This window comes from Schistocerca gregaria, chromosome 7 (genome assembly GCF_023897955.1).
Source record: "Schistocerca gregaria isolate iqSchGreg1 chromosome 7, iqSchGreg1.2, whole genome shotgun sequence".
NCBI lineage: Eukaryota > Metazoa > Arthropoda > Insecta > Orthoptera > Acrididae > Schistocerca > Schistocerca gregaria.
The window spans coordinates 87,225,485-87,236,524 of NC_064926.1; positions in this window are offsets into that span (position 1 = coordinate 87,225,485).

An 11,040-nucleotide genomic window follows, 5' to 3' on the forward strand; every position below is an offset into this window, starting at 1 on the left:
GAGGGGTTGAACTGGAAAAAACACACTGAGGATCTGCTGAAACGTTTGAGTTCAGCTACTTATTCCATTAGGGTCACTGCAAATTTTGGCGATATACATCTCAGTAAATTAGCTTACCACGCCTATTTTCATTCTCTGCTTTCGTATGGCATCATATTCTGGGGTAACTCATCATTGAGTGAAAGAGTGTTCATTGCACAAAAGCGTGTAATCAGAATAATTGCTGGAGCTCATCCACGATCTTCCTGCAGATACTTATTTAAAGAGCTAGGGATCTTCACTGTATCCTCACAACATATACAGGGTGTTACATAAAGGTACGGCCAAACTTTCAGGGAACATTCCTCACACACAAAGAAATAAAACATGATATGTGGACATGTGTCCGAAAACGCTTACTTTCCATGTTAGAGCTCATTTTATTACTTCTCTTCAAATAACATTAATCATGGAATGGAAACACACAGCAACAGAACGTACCAGCGTGACTTCAAACACTTTGTTACAGGAAATGTTCAAAATGTCCTCCGTTAGCGAGGATAATGCATCCACCCTCCGTCGCATGGAATCCCTGATGCGCTGATGCAGCCCTGGAGAATGGCGTATTGTATCACAGCCGTCCACAATACGAGCACGAAGAGTCTCTACATTTGGTACCGGGCTTGCGTAGGTAAGAGCTTTCAAATGCCCTCATAAATGAAAGAGTGTTGAGGTCAGGAGAGCGTGGAGGCCATGGAATTGGTACGCCTCTACGAATAAATCGGTCACCGAATCTGTTGTTGAGAAGCGTACGAACACTTCGACTGAAATGTGCAGGAGCTCCATCGTGCATCAACCACATGTTGTGTCGTACTTGTAAAGGCACATGTTCTAGCAGCACAGGTAGAGTATCCCGTATGAAATCATGCTCCATTGAGCGTAGGTGGAAGAACACGAGGCCCAATCAAGACATCACCAACAATACCTACCCAAACGTTCACAGAAAATGTGTGTTGATGACGTGATTGCACAATTGTGTGCGGATTCTTGTCAGCCCACACATGTTGATTGTAAAAATTTACAATTTGACCACGTTGGAATGAAGCCTGATCCGGAAAGAGAACATTTGCACTGAAATGAGGAGTGACACATTGTTGGATGAACCATTCTCAGAAGTGTACCCGTGGAGGCCAATAAGCTGCTGATAGTGCTTGTACACGCTGTACATGGTACGGAAACAACTGGTTCTCCCGTAGCGCTCTCCATACAGTGACGTGGTCAACGTTACCTTGTACAGCAGCAACTTCTCTGACGCTGACAGTAGGGTTATCGTCAACTGCACGAAGAATTGCCTCGTCCGTTGCAGGCGTCCGCGTCGTTCTAGGTCTTCCCCAGTCGCGAGTCATAGGCTGGAATGTTCCGTGCTCCCTAAGACGCCGATCAATTGCTTCGAACGTCTTCCTGTCGGGACACCTTCGTTCTGAAAATCTGTCTCGATACAAACGTACCGCTCCACGGCTATTGCCCCGTGCTAATCCATGCATCAAATGGGCATCCGCCAACTCCGCATTTGTAAACATTGCACTGACTGCAAAACCACGTTCGTGATGAACACTAACCTGCTGATGCTACGTACTGATGTGCTTGATGCTAGTCCTGTAGAACAATGAGTCGCATGTCAACACAAGCACCGAAGTCAACATTACCTTCCTTCAACTGGGCCAACTGGCGGTGAATCGAGGAACTATAGTACATACTGACGAAACTAAAATGAGCTCTAACATGGAAATTAAGCTTTTCCTGACACATGTCCACATAACATCTTTTCTTTATTTGTGTGTGAGGAACGTTTCCTAACTTTTTCTAACACCCTGTATATTCAGTTATGAAATTTGTTATTAACAATCCGATCGAATTCAAAAGTAATAGCAGTGTACATGGCTACGGCACTAGGAGAAAAGGATGATCTTCACTACTGAAGGTTAAATCTAACTTTGGCTCAGAAAGGGGTAAATTATGCTGCCACAAAAGTCTTTGGTCACTTAACTAATAGCATCAAAAGTCTGGCAATAGCCACATAGCATTTAAAAGGAAATTAAAAGAATTTCTGAATGGCAACTCCAAGTCGGACAACTTCCCCACCCTCGATATATATATATATATATATATATATATATATATATATATATATATATATATATATATACTCCTGGAAATTGAAAGAAGAACACCGTGAATTCATTGTCCCAGGAAGGGGAAACTTTATTGACACATTCCTGGGGTTAGATACATCACATGATCACACTGACAGAACCACAGGCACATAGACACAGGCAACAGAGCATGCACAATGTCGGCACTAGTACAGTGTATATCCACCTTTCGCAGCAATGCAGGCTGCTATTCTCCCATGGAGACGATCGTAGAGATGCTGGATGTAGTCCTATGGAACGGCTTGCCATGCCATTTCCACCTGGCGCCTCAGTTGGACCAGCGTTCGTGCTGGACGTGCAGACCGCGTGAGACGACGCTTCATCCAGTCCCAAACATGCTCAATGGGGGACAGATCCGGAGATCTTGCTGGCCAGGGTAGTTGACTTACACCTTCTAGAGCACGTTGGGTGGCACGGGATACATGCGGACGTGCATTGTCCTGTTGGAACAGCAAGTTCCCTTGCCGATCTAGGAATGGTAGAACGATGGGTTCGATGACGGTTTGGATGTACCGTGCACTATTCAGTGTCCCCTCGACGATCAGGCTTAGCCACAGCCTGGGGGATGTTTCCAGAATGAGATTTTCACTCTGCAGCGGAGTGTGCGCTGACATGAAACTTCCTCATTCTGCCTTGCCCGCGAAAGGCAAAGGTCCCGAGTTCGAGTCTCGGTCGGGCACACAGTTTTAATCTGCCAGGAAGTTTCAAGCTAAGTTTAGTGTGTGTTTATTTTCCTTTCTTGACAATGTTCTTTTAACTAAGAAATTTTACATTGTTATTGGACCTATAACCCATTGGTTAGTAACGACATCATTCCGTTAGAAGTGGGCGGAGCCTCCATTATATATAGTAAGACGTGCACTGGCTTCCCCAGTAGTGATTTACCAGCAGAAGGAGGTTCATACTCTTTGGCAATTAATCGTTTTATTGGTTTATAACTTTATGTATTTTATTTTGTGTATGTAGCCCTCTAATTAGAGCTTTGTATACAACTTGTAGGTCTGAAGATGACCACAGTACTGGTCGAAACCGGTCACGGTAATAAATAAATTGTGATCAAGACTGTTTTTGATCATAAATATAACTGATGAGCCTGTACTACACCGCTTGGCCTCTATTGAAGATAAGTAAATGTTCATGTAAATAAAGAACGGTATTAAACGACATGTGCATTTGTTTTGCAGAAAGAGAATACCGGTCATCCATAATAACATCCTCTTTCTTGCTTTGTTACGGTACAAGACTTGACAGTGGCGAGGAGGGCACTATAAAGGTGTTCCAGAAATCCAGGAACCGTTGTTGACCTATGTGGCCTTACATAAAGATGAGACGGGCATATCTGCAGAAATATGTAGATTTCAAAATCGCAGACTGAATTGCGTTGTTCCCGAACTCTTCCTTAAAAAGGTTACCTACTGTGAGAGACAAGGGGCAGTCACACGGGCGGAAGCCCGTTTCTGCACGCTAGTGTGGTACATGTAGAAACAGTTCCTGCACCTGCCCTAAAATACGGCCAGACACTCTGGGAAAAAGGAAATTCAAACAAATCTTCCGGCGTTGCTGTTAAATGAAGACGTATTCTGTAAATGCTCCATATTCTGTAAACGCTCCATGGACATAGGTCCACGGTGAAATGTAATTTGCTCTGAGTCTAGCTATTAACAGCTGCTTTGCTCACATATCAGTAGTTTTGTCATGATGTGTGAAAGCTAGTAATATTAAGGGACGTCTATGGGGTACAAACCTGTATATGAAAAATGTAAGCGGTTTGGGTTAAAATGTGTGTGAAATCTTATGGGATTTAACTGCTAAGGTCGTCAGTCCCTAAGGTTACACACTACTTAACCTAAATTATCCTAAGGAGAAACACACAGACACCCATGCCCAAGGGAGGAGGTTGCTCCGCCGGGACCAGCAGTGTAGGTATGTAGGTACATATTGAATATGTTTCTATTATTTTGCTGTAGGTCGAATATGAAAACATGCATTATGTTTTATCAGTATATTTAAAAATGCCTCGATCTATTACGTTCGTGCAGCAGTAGAGGTTTTAGGGGGTTTCTCTGGTTCACCTAGTACGAGATATGAGATTTTGATACCGGAGCAACTCATGCAAATAATTCTCCCTTCCATTTTAATGGGCGTGAATGCATACATTTTTGATCTGTCCTATGATTTATGATGAACATAGCCGGTTATCAAATCATTGATGTAGCCTCACCAAATCCCCCGAGGTTCCACACGTAGAGGTACGACTGTCTGTCGCACAGTCTTTAAATGGCGCCGTCGTTCTGCACCTTCAACAGTCTTCGTAGGTGAAAGAGAAGCGCGACGCTCAGCGTCCAAAATGTGACGGGTTTGTGGTTTTTCTACTGTCTCTATAGCTCTTAAGACTGCCTGACGTTCTAGACACTAATTCTGGCGGACAGGACATTGCTCTGAGGTTCGCTGGATTTGAATAACATTCGTAGCTTCAGCTCTCTTAGAACTATGCGCTGAATTAGACATGAGTATGCGAGGCTAATACACTATTGGACATTAAAATTGCTACACCACGAAGATGACGTGCTACATACGGGATGTTTAGCCTACAAGAAGAAGATGCTGTCATATGCAAATGATTAGCTTTTCAGAGGATTCACACAAGGTTGGCGCCGGTGGCGACACCTACAACGTGCTGACATGTGGAAAGTTTCCAGTCGATTTCTCATACACAAACAGCAGTTGACCGGCGTTGCCTGGTGAAACGTTGTTATGATGCCTCGTGTAAGGAGGCGAAGTGCGTAACATCACGTTTCGGACTTTGATAAAGGTCGGATTGTAGCCTATCGCGATTGCGGTTTATCGTATCACGACATTGCTGCTCGCGTTGGTCGAGATCCAATCACTGTTAGCAGAATATGGAATCAGTGCGTTCAGGAGGGTAATACGGAACGGCAGGTTCAAGGTCATCATCGATATCGCGGCGCAAACCACCTATCGGTAAAATGTACCTGCGGCTGTCGCTGTCCCTATAACCCGAAGGTGACTTGAGCAGCGAACCGTACCGTCACGTTAGTAGTCTGCAAGAGGGCACATTATAGGCATGAGATAATATCATTCATCGATCAGGAAAATTGCTGCTCGTGTGGGACAAAGTGTTTCGGCAGTGCAACGGATGTATGCAGAATACGTGAATGCAGGCTTTCCCGGTGTATACTGCTGATGAAATCTTCTCGGGCTTCCATCCGCGCCGAAAATCCGCGACGTTCCGATGAGTGTCATTCTCACCATCTTCTGGCGAAGTGTCGATGGACCGCGGTCGTCTTTTATATATAGCTGGTCAGCGGCGAGCGGCGGCCGTCCCTTCCCCCTCCCCCCCTCCCCACCCACCGACGCTGGGCCTTGGTGGGGGTAACGGCGCGGGGCCGGGCGACGCCGCTGCTTGCCGGGTAGTCTAGCTTAGAACCGCTAGGCGTTAGCAGCTGAGCACGGTCCCGGCGTGTAGCTGCTACTGCAGGGTTCGATGCCCAACTTAAATGGTAGCTCCCGTCCCTGTTGAGATTGTCATGTAACCTTATTTCGACTGATTCCTTGATGACGCTCTCCCAGAAGCCACTGGCTCAGCAAAGCATTTTCGTTTCTTCATCGACGCTTTGTTCTGCTACGGCCGATCTGTCCTTGTGTCCCAGCCGTGCGGAACGATTCACAGAAGGCCGTAGAACATTGAGAAGATGGGTGAGGTAGCGCCACCCCGACCACTACCCGCGAAGGTCGACATCTCATCCAAATGGCATTGCAGGACAAATCTGCGTTCTCCTCGGCTCTGGGCAACACTGGAACAGTGTAACACACCGTACACTATCAAGCGTGACAGTCCGTCGCCATTTATTACGCCATGGTTACGTGCGCGTCGTCTTCTTCTTCGCCTATCTTTGACGAATGAGCAGAAACCTCCTAGACACCAGTGGTATATGAAATGACGTCACTCGGGACAGGAATGGCATAAGGTAGTGTTTTCGGACGAATCCAGGTTCTGCTTGTTTGAAAATGAAGGCCGCATTTTCGTTCGCTGCAGACAGGGGCAGCGACATCACAGTGATTGCATTGGCACAAGGCACATAGAGTCAACTCAAGGCGTTATGGTGTGGTATGCCAGAATCTGTGTGTGCCCAGGGCACTGTAACCAGTGTGACGTACTTGAATGACATCCTGCAATCAGTAGCCAGACACTTTCTGCACAACTCCAGAGCCCCATTTTTCAGCAAGACTATGCGCGATCACATGTTGCTGCACGAACACGTACCTTCTTGGTGTGTCAGGGTGTCAGCCATTTGCCTTGGTGCGCCAGATCACCAGTGTCGTCGCCAATCGAAATGTGTGGGATATGGTGAAACGACGAGTGCAGCGCTGTGACCTAATTGGCAACCACCACTGTTGAACTTTGGAATGAGGTGAATGCAGCATGGACGGCCACCTCAGGACGCCATTGGCGCCTTATACGCGTCGATGCATCACGCACGGAACAAGGTATCGGGCCCATGACGGACACTGTGCTTACTAGCCAACAGGACTCATGTCCAGCGAGGTGACTGAAGTTCTAATCATTTGTGCAAAAAATGCTAATCTCCTGTATACGGCAGCTTATAAGGACATGCCTTATACAGTCCTGTCCTGTGGTTATGAACGTCCTATCTCTACTCGTTCAAGATGTTTTTTTTTTCTGAACATGAGTGTAGCTATTACATTCTTCACATCAATAAATATGTTGAACTACACACTTTCTAATGTAGCTGTGTCCTCAACGCTCAGGCTATCTAAATACCAACTATATCAAAATCGGTTCAGCGGTTTAATCGTGAAAGCGTAACAGACACAGTTTTTTTCGTATTTGTAATATTAGTATTGATGTTCTAACAACCCTACCACAACAAAGGTCAAATATTAATTATGATTGTAGTGTTGCTCACGCTGCTAAATATTTCAATTTCGGGCAACAACAAAGTTATATTATGTGGCAGGTGTCATTAGAGCACAGTTAATAAAGTCATGTCATGAAATAATGGACAAACTAGGCACTCATCTTTTCGTGTTTCCCACGCTGGTCTCGTTGTGGACTCATGGCTCAATCGTAGAAAATCTAGGTGGTGATTATTCCAATCTGGGATGCAAAGAGGCCTGGGGGTTATCCTGCGATATTCAAAAGTTTTATAGATGTGTTTCATAAACCATTCTTGAAGATTAAACTTTTCCAAGTTAGCACAGTGGTGACGTGAAAAAATAATCAGCACTCCGAATTTAAGTTGCACTTCTTTTTTATTACTTTTGTTACAATATCACGTAATTCACAAAATATCACTTCACAATATAAAACATACTTGAAAATATCTTCCTCACTGTTAAAGTTCACATTTTATAGACTTACTACAGTTTGCGTCTTTTCAACATGATGACCAAGACTTGACTCTCTCTAATAACCGCTTACGCGCCCAAAAATCATAGTTACAAGTACGTCAAAGATCATAGTGACAAAAAAAAGGAATACACATAAGAATAATATCATTGCAATATAAACATATCGATGCATCAAAGTATCTCTGCATAAATGAAATCAACTCTGAATGTTGTCTCAGAAATATGTTAACTACTTTAAAGAAACACAGTAGAATATTGCTGGTATCGAGAGGTTTAGGTGAGGTGCCGTAATGGTTATGTAATTCAAGTACCATTACAATGTGTACTGAGGCCCATGATTCCAGATTGGTGCAGAAATAGATAGTTATTTCGCCATAGTATGATTTCTAATTTTTCTCATAAGAATGTGTATGAAAAGCGTAATTTTGAGTGAAGTACTTGATGTGGTTAGGAAAACCGTTAGTCACGTATCCCTGTGCTTGCAGTATCAGAATATAGTTAGGGGGCCTAATTACAATGTGTCTCATCTGTCATTTCTTAGCGTACCGAGGTGTTAGCGTCACATTTTTGACAGAGTGTTCTTTATAAATGATGGTCACGGTTTAGGCCATCGGCCATTTACGTGATACTCACTTGAGTCCTATTGCTTTATGAGCTTGCTTGAACAATAAAACTCTCTGTATCGGGCGTAATGATTAATTTTCCACTTGTGAATTTTGTATTATTCCGTTGTTAACTTTGGGTAAGATAGTCAAGATTCAGGGCATCAAGCACTCACGTTCTATTTTCTTGGGTGCTACCCACGTACAAGCCTGCTCAAGCGATAAAACCCATTGTACCGAGCGCATGTAAAATTGCTATGTATCTTGTAGCTTTATTTGTAACCGATAGCCGATAATTCTGGCCCTCAGCTCCCCACGAACGATGAATTTCATTCAACTTCGGTCGTCAGTTGTACCGCATCTCATCTCAGACTGATAATTTTTTGAGATGGTGGCCACGTATCTCACTGGGCATTCTTATTACTGACTGGTTTTTATACAGGGTGTTTTCGTGATGCTGTTAAATAAAATCCAGAGACTATGGGGAGCGCAAATGTATCAATTTGGTCCCTAAACAATCAGGTCAAAAGTTGTAACCGAAAATATTTCTACTACCTTTGGCAGTGGACCTCTTCCAGTGCAATCTCTTTGCTTTCCACATTGTGGAAAAATTCGTACAAGAGAAAAATTATACCCACACAACGCATGGGATTATGATGTCGCATCTAAGTGTATAAGCAAGATCGGCCTATACATCTATTTTCTTAACATAAGAAAACACGTACAGCAGCTTGCAAGGGCATGCCTTATCCTATTCAGTCCCATGGTTACACATACGTGGACTTCGAGATTTCACTTCGTAAAACTGATAAACAGTTTTTACCAACTGAGGACTGGTGGAACACGTTCCTGTTGGTTGCGTAGGTTCAGTTTCTGCCGCTAGATCTCAGAACATGAGGTAAAAACTGTTTATTAAGTTTACATTTTGGAACCTTGAAGTCTACGTACGTGTACCCAAGGACTGAAGAGGCTATAAAAATAAAAAAAAAAACACGAACAAAAGCCATTGAACAGAGATAACCCCATAATAACAACAAAACCACTCAAAACTGTCACAATGGATGTTGCAAGGCTTTTGCCATCAGCTGGAGATGAGGGCAAGTACGTAATAGTACTATATGATGTTTTCACCAAGTACGTCAAATTGTAAGCTAGAAAGCCTACTGCAGCAGGTCCAATTAATAAACGAATAGTAAACAGTTGAATACTAACGGTTGGCAAGTCTGTCGCCTTGCTGTCAGGCAACGCTTCAATCTTCGCTTGTCAAACATGAAAGACATTTTTATATGAATATGGCGGTAGTCAATACTCATATGATGCTTTCATTCTGAAGGGACCACAAGTGAACACACAGGTTGACAATTGATGAACTATAAGAAATAAAATCGCCATAACTTTTGAACGGTTTGCGTTAGGACGTTCAAACTGCACCGTTGGCCGCGGGGCATAATGGGAATTAGTATTCGCAGTACTGTTTGCCTTAGCGACGAAGCCCACTTTCATTTGGATGTTGTTGTTGTTGTTGTCTTGAGTCCTGAGACTGGTTTGATGCAGCTCTCCATGCTACTCTATCCTGTGCAAGCTGCTTCATCTCCCAGTACCTACTGCAACCTACATCCTTCTGAATCTGCTTAGTGTACTCATCTCTCGGTCTCCCTCTACGATTTTTACCCTCCACGCTGCCCTCCAATGCTAAATTTGTGATCCCTTGATGCCTCAAAACATGTCCTACCAACCGATCCCTTCTTCTAGTCAAGTTGTGCCACAAACTTCTCTTCTCCCCAATCCTATTCAATACCTCCTCATTAGTTACGTGATCTATCCACCTTATCTTCAGTATTCTTCTGTAGCACCACATTTCGAAAGCTTCTATTCTCTTCTTGTCCAAACTAGTTATCGTCCATGTTTCACTTCCATACATGGCTACACTCCAAACAAATACTTTCAGAAACGACTTCCTGATACATAAATCTATATTCGATGTTAACAAATTTCTCTTCTTCAGAAACGCTTTCCTTGCCATTGCCAGTCTACATTTTATATCCTCTCTACTTCGACCATCATCAGTTATTTTACTTCCTAAATAGCAAAACTCCTTTACTACTTTAAGTGTCTCATTTCCTAATCTAATTCCCTCAGCATCACCCGATTTAATTTGACTACATTCCATTATCCTCGTTTTGCTTTTGTTAATGTTCATCTTATATCCTCCTTTCAAGACACTGTCCATTCCGTTCAACTGCTCTTCCAAGTCCTTTGCCGTCTCTGACAGAATTACAATGTCATCGGCGAACCTCAAAGTTTTTACTTCGTCTCCATGAATTTTAATACCTACTCCAAATTTTTCTTTTATTTCCTTTACTGCTTGCTCAATATACAGATTGAATAACATCGGGGAGAGGCTACAACCCTGTCTCACTCCTTTCCCAACCACTGCTTCCCTTTCATGCCCCCCGACTCTTATTACTGCCATCTGGTTTCTGTACAAATTATAAATAGCCTTTCGCTCCCTGTATTTTACCCCTGCCACCTTTAGAATTTGAAAAAGAGTATTCCAGTCAACATTGTCAAAAGCTTTCTCTAAGTCTACAAATGCTAGAAACGTAGGTTTGCCTTTTCTTAATCTTTCTTCTAAGATAAGTCGTAAGGTCAGTATTGCCTCACGTGTTCCAACATTTCGACGGAATCCAAACTGATCCTCCCCGAGGTCTGCATCTACCAGTTTTTCCATTCGTCTGTAAAGAATTCGCGTTAGTATTTTGCAGCCGTGGCTTATTAAACTGATAGTTCGGTAATTTTCACATCTGTCAGCACCTGCTTTCTTTGGGATTGGAATTATTATATTCTTCTTG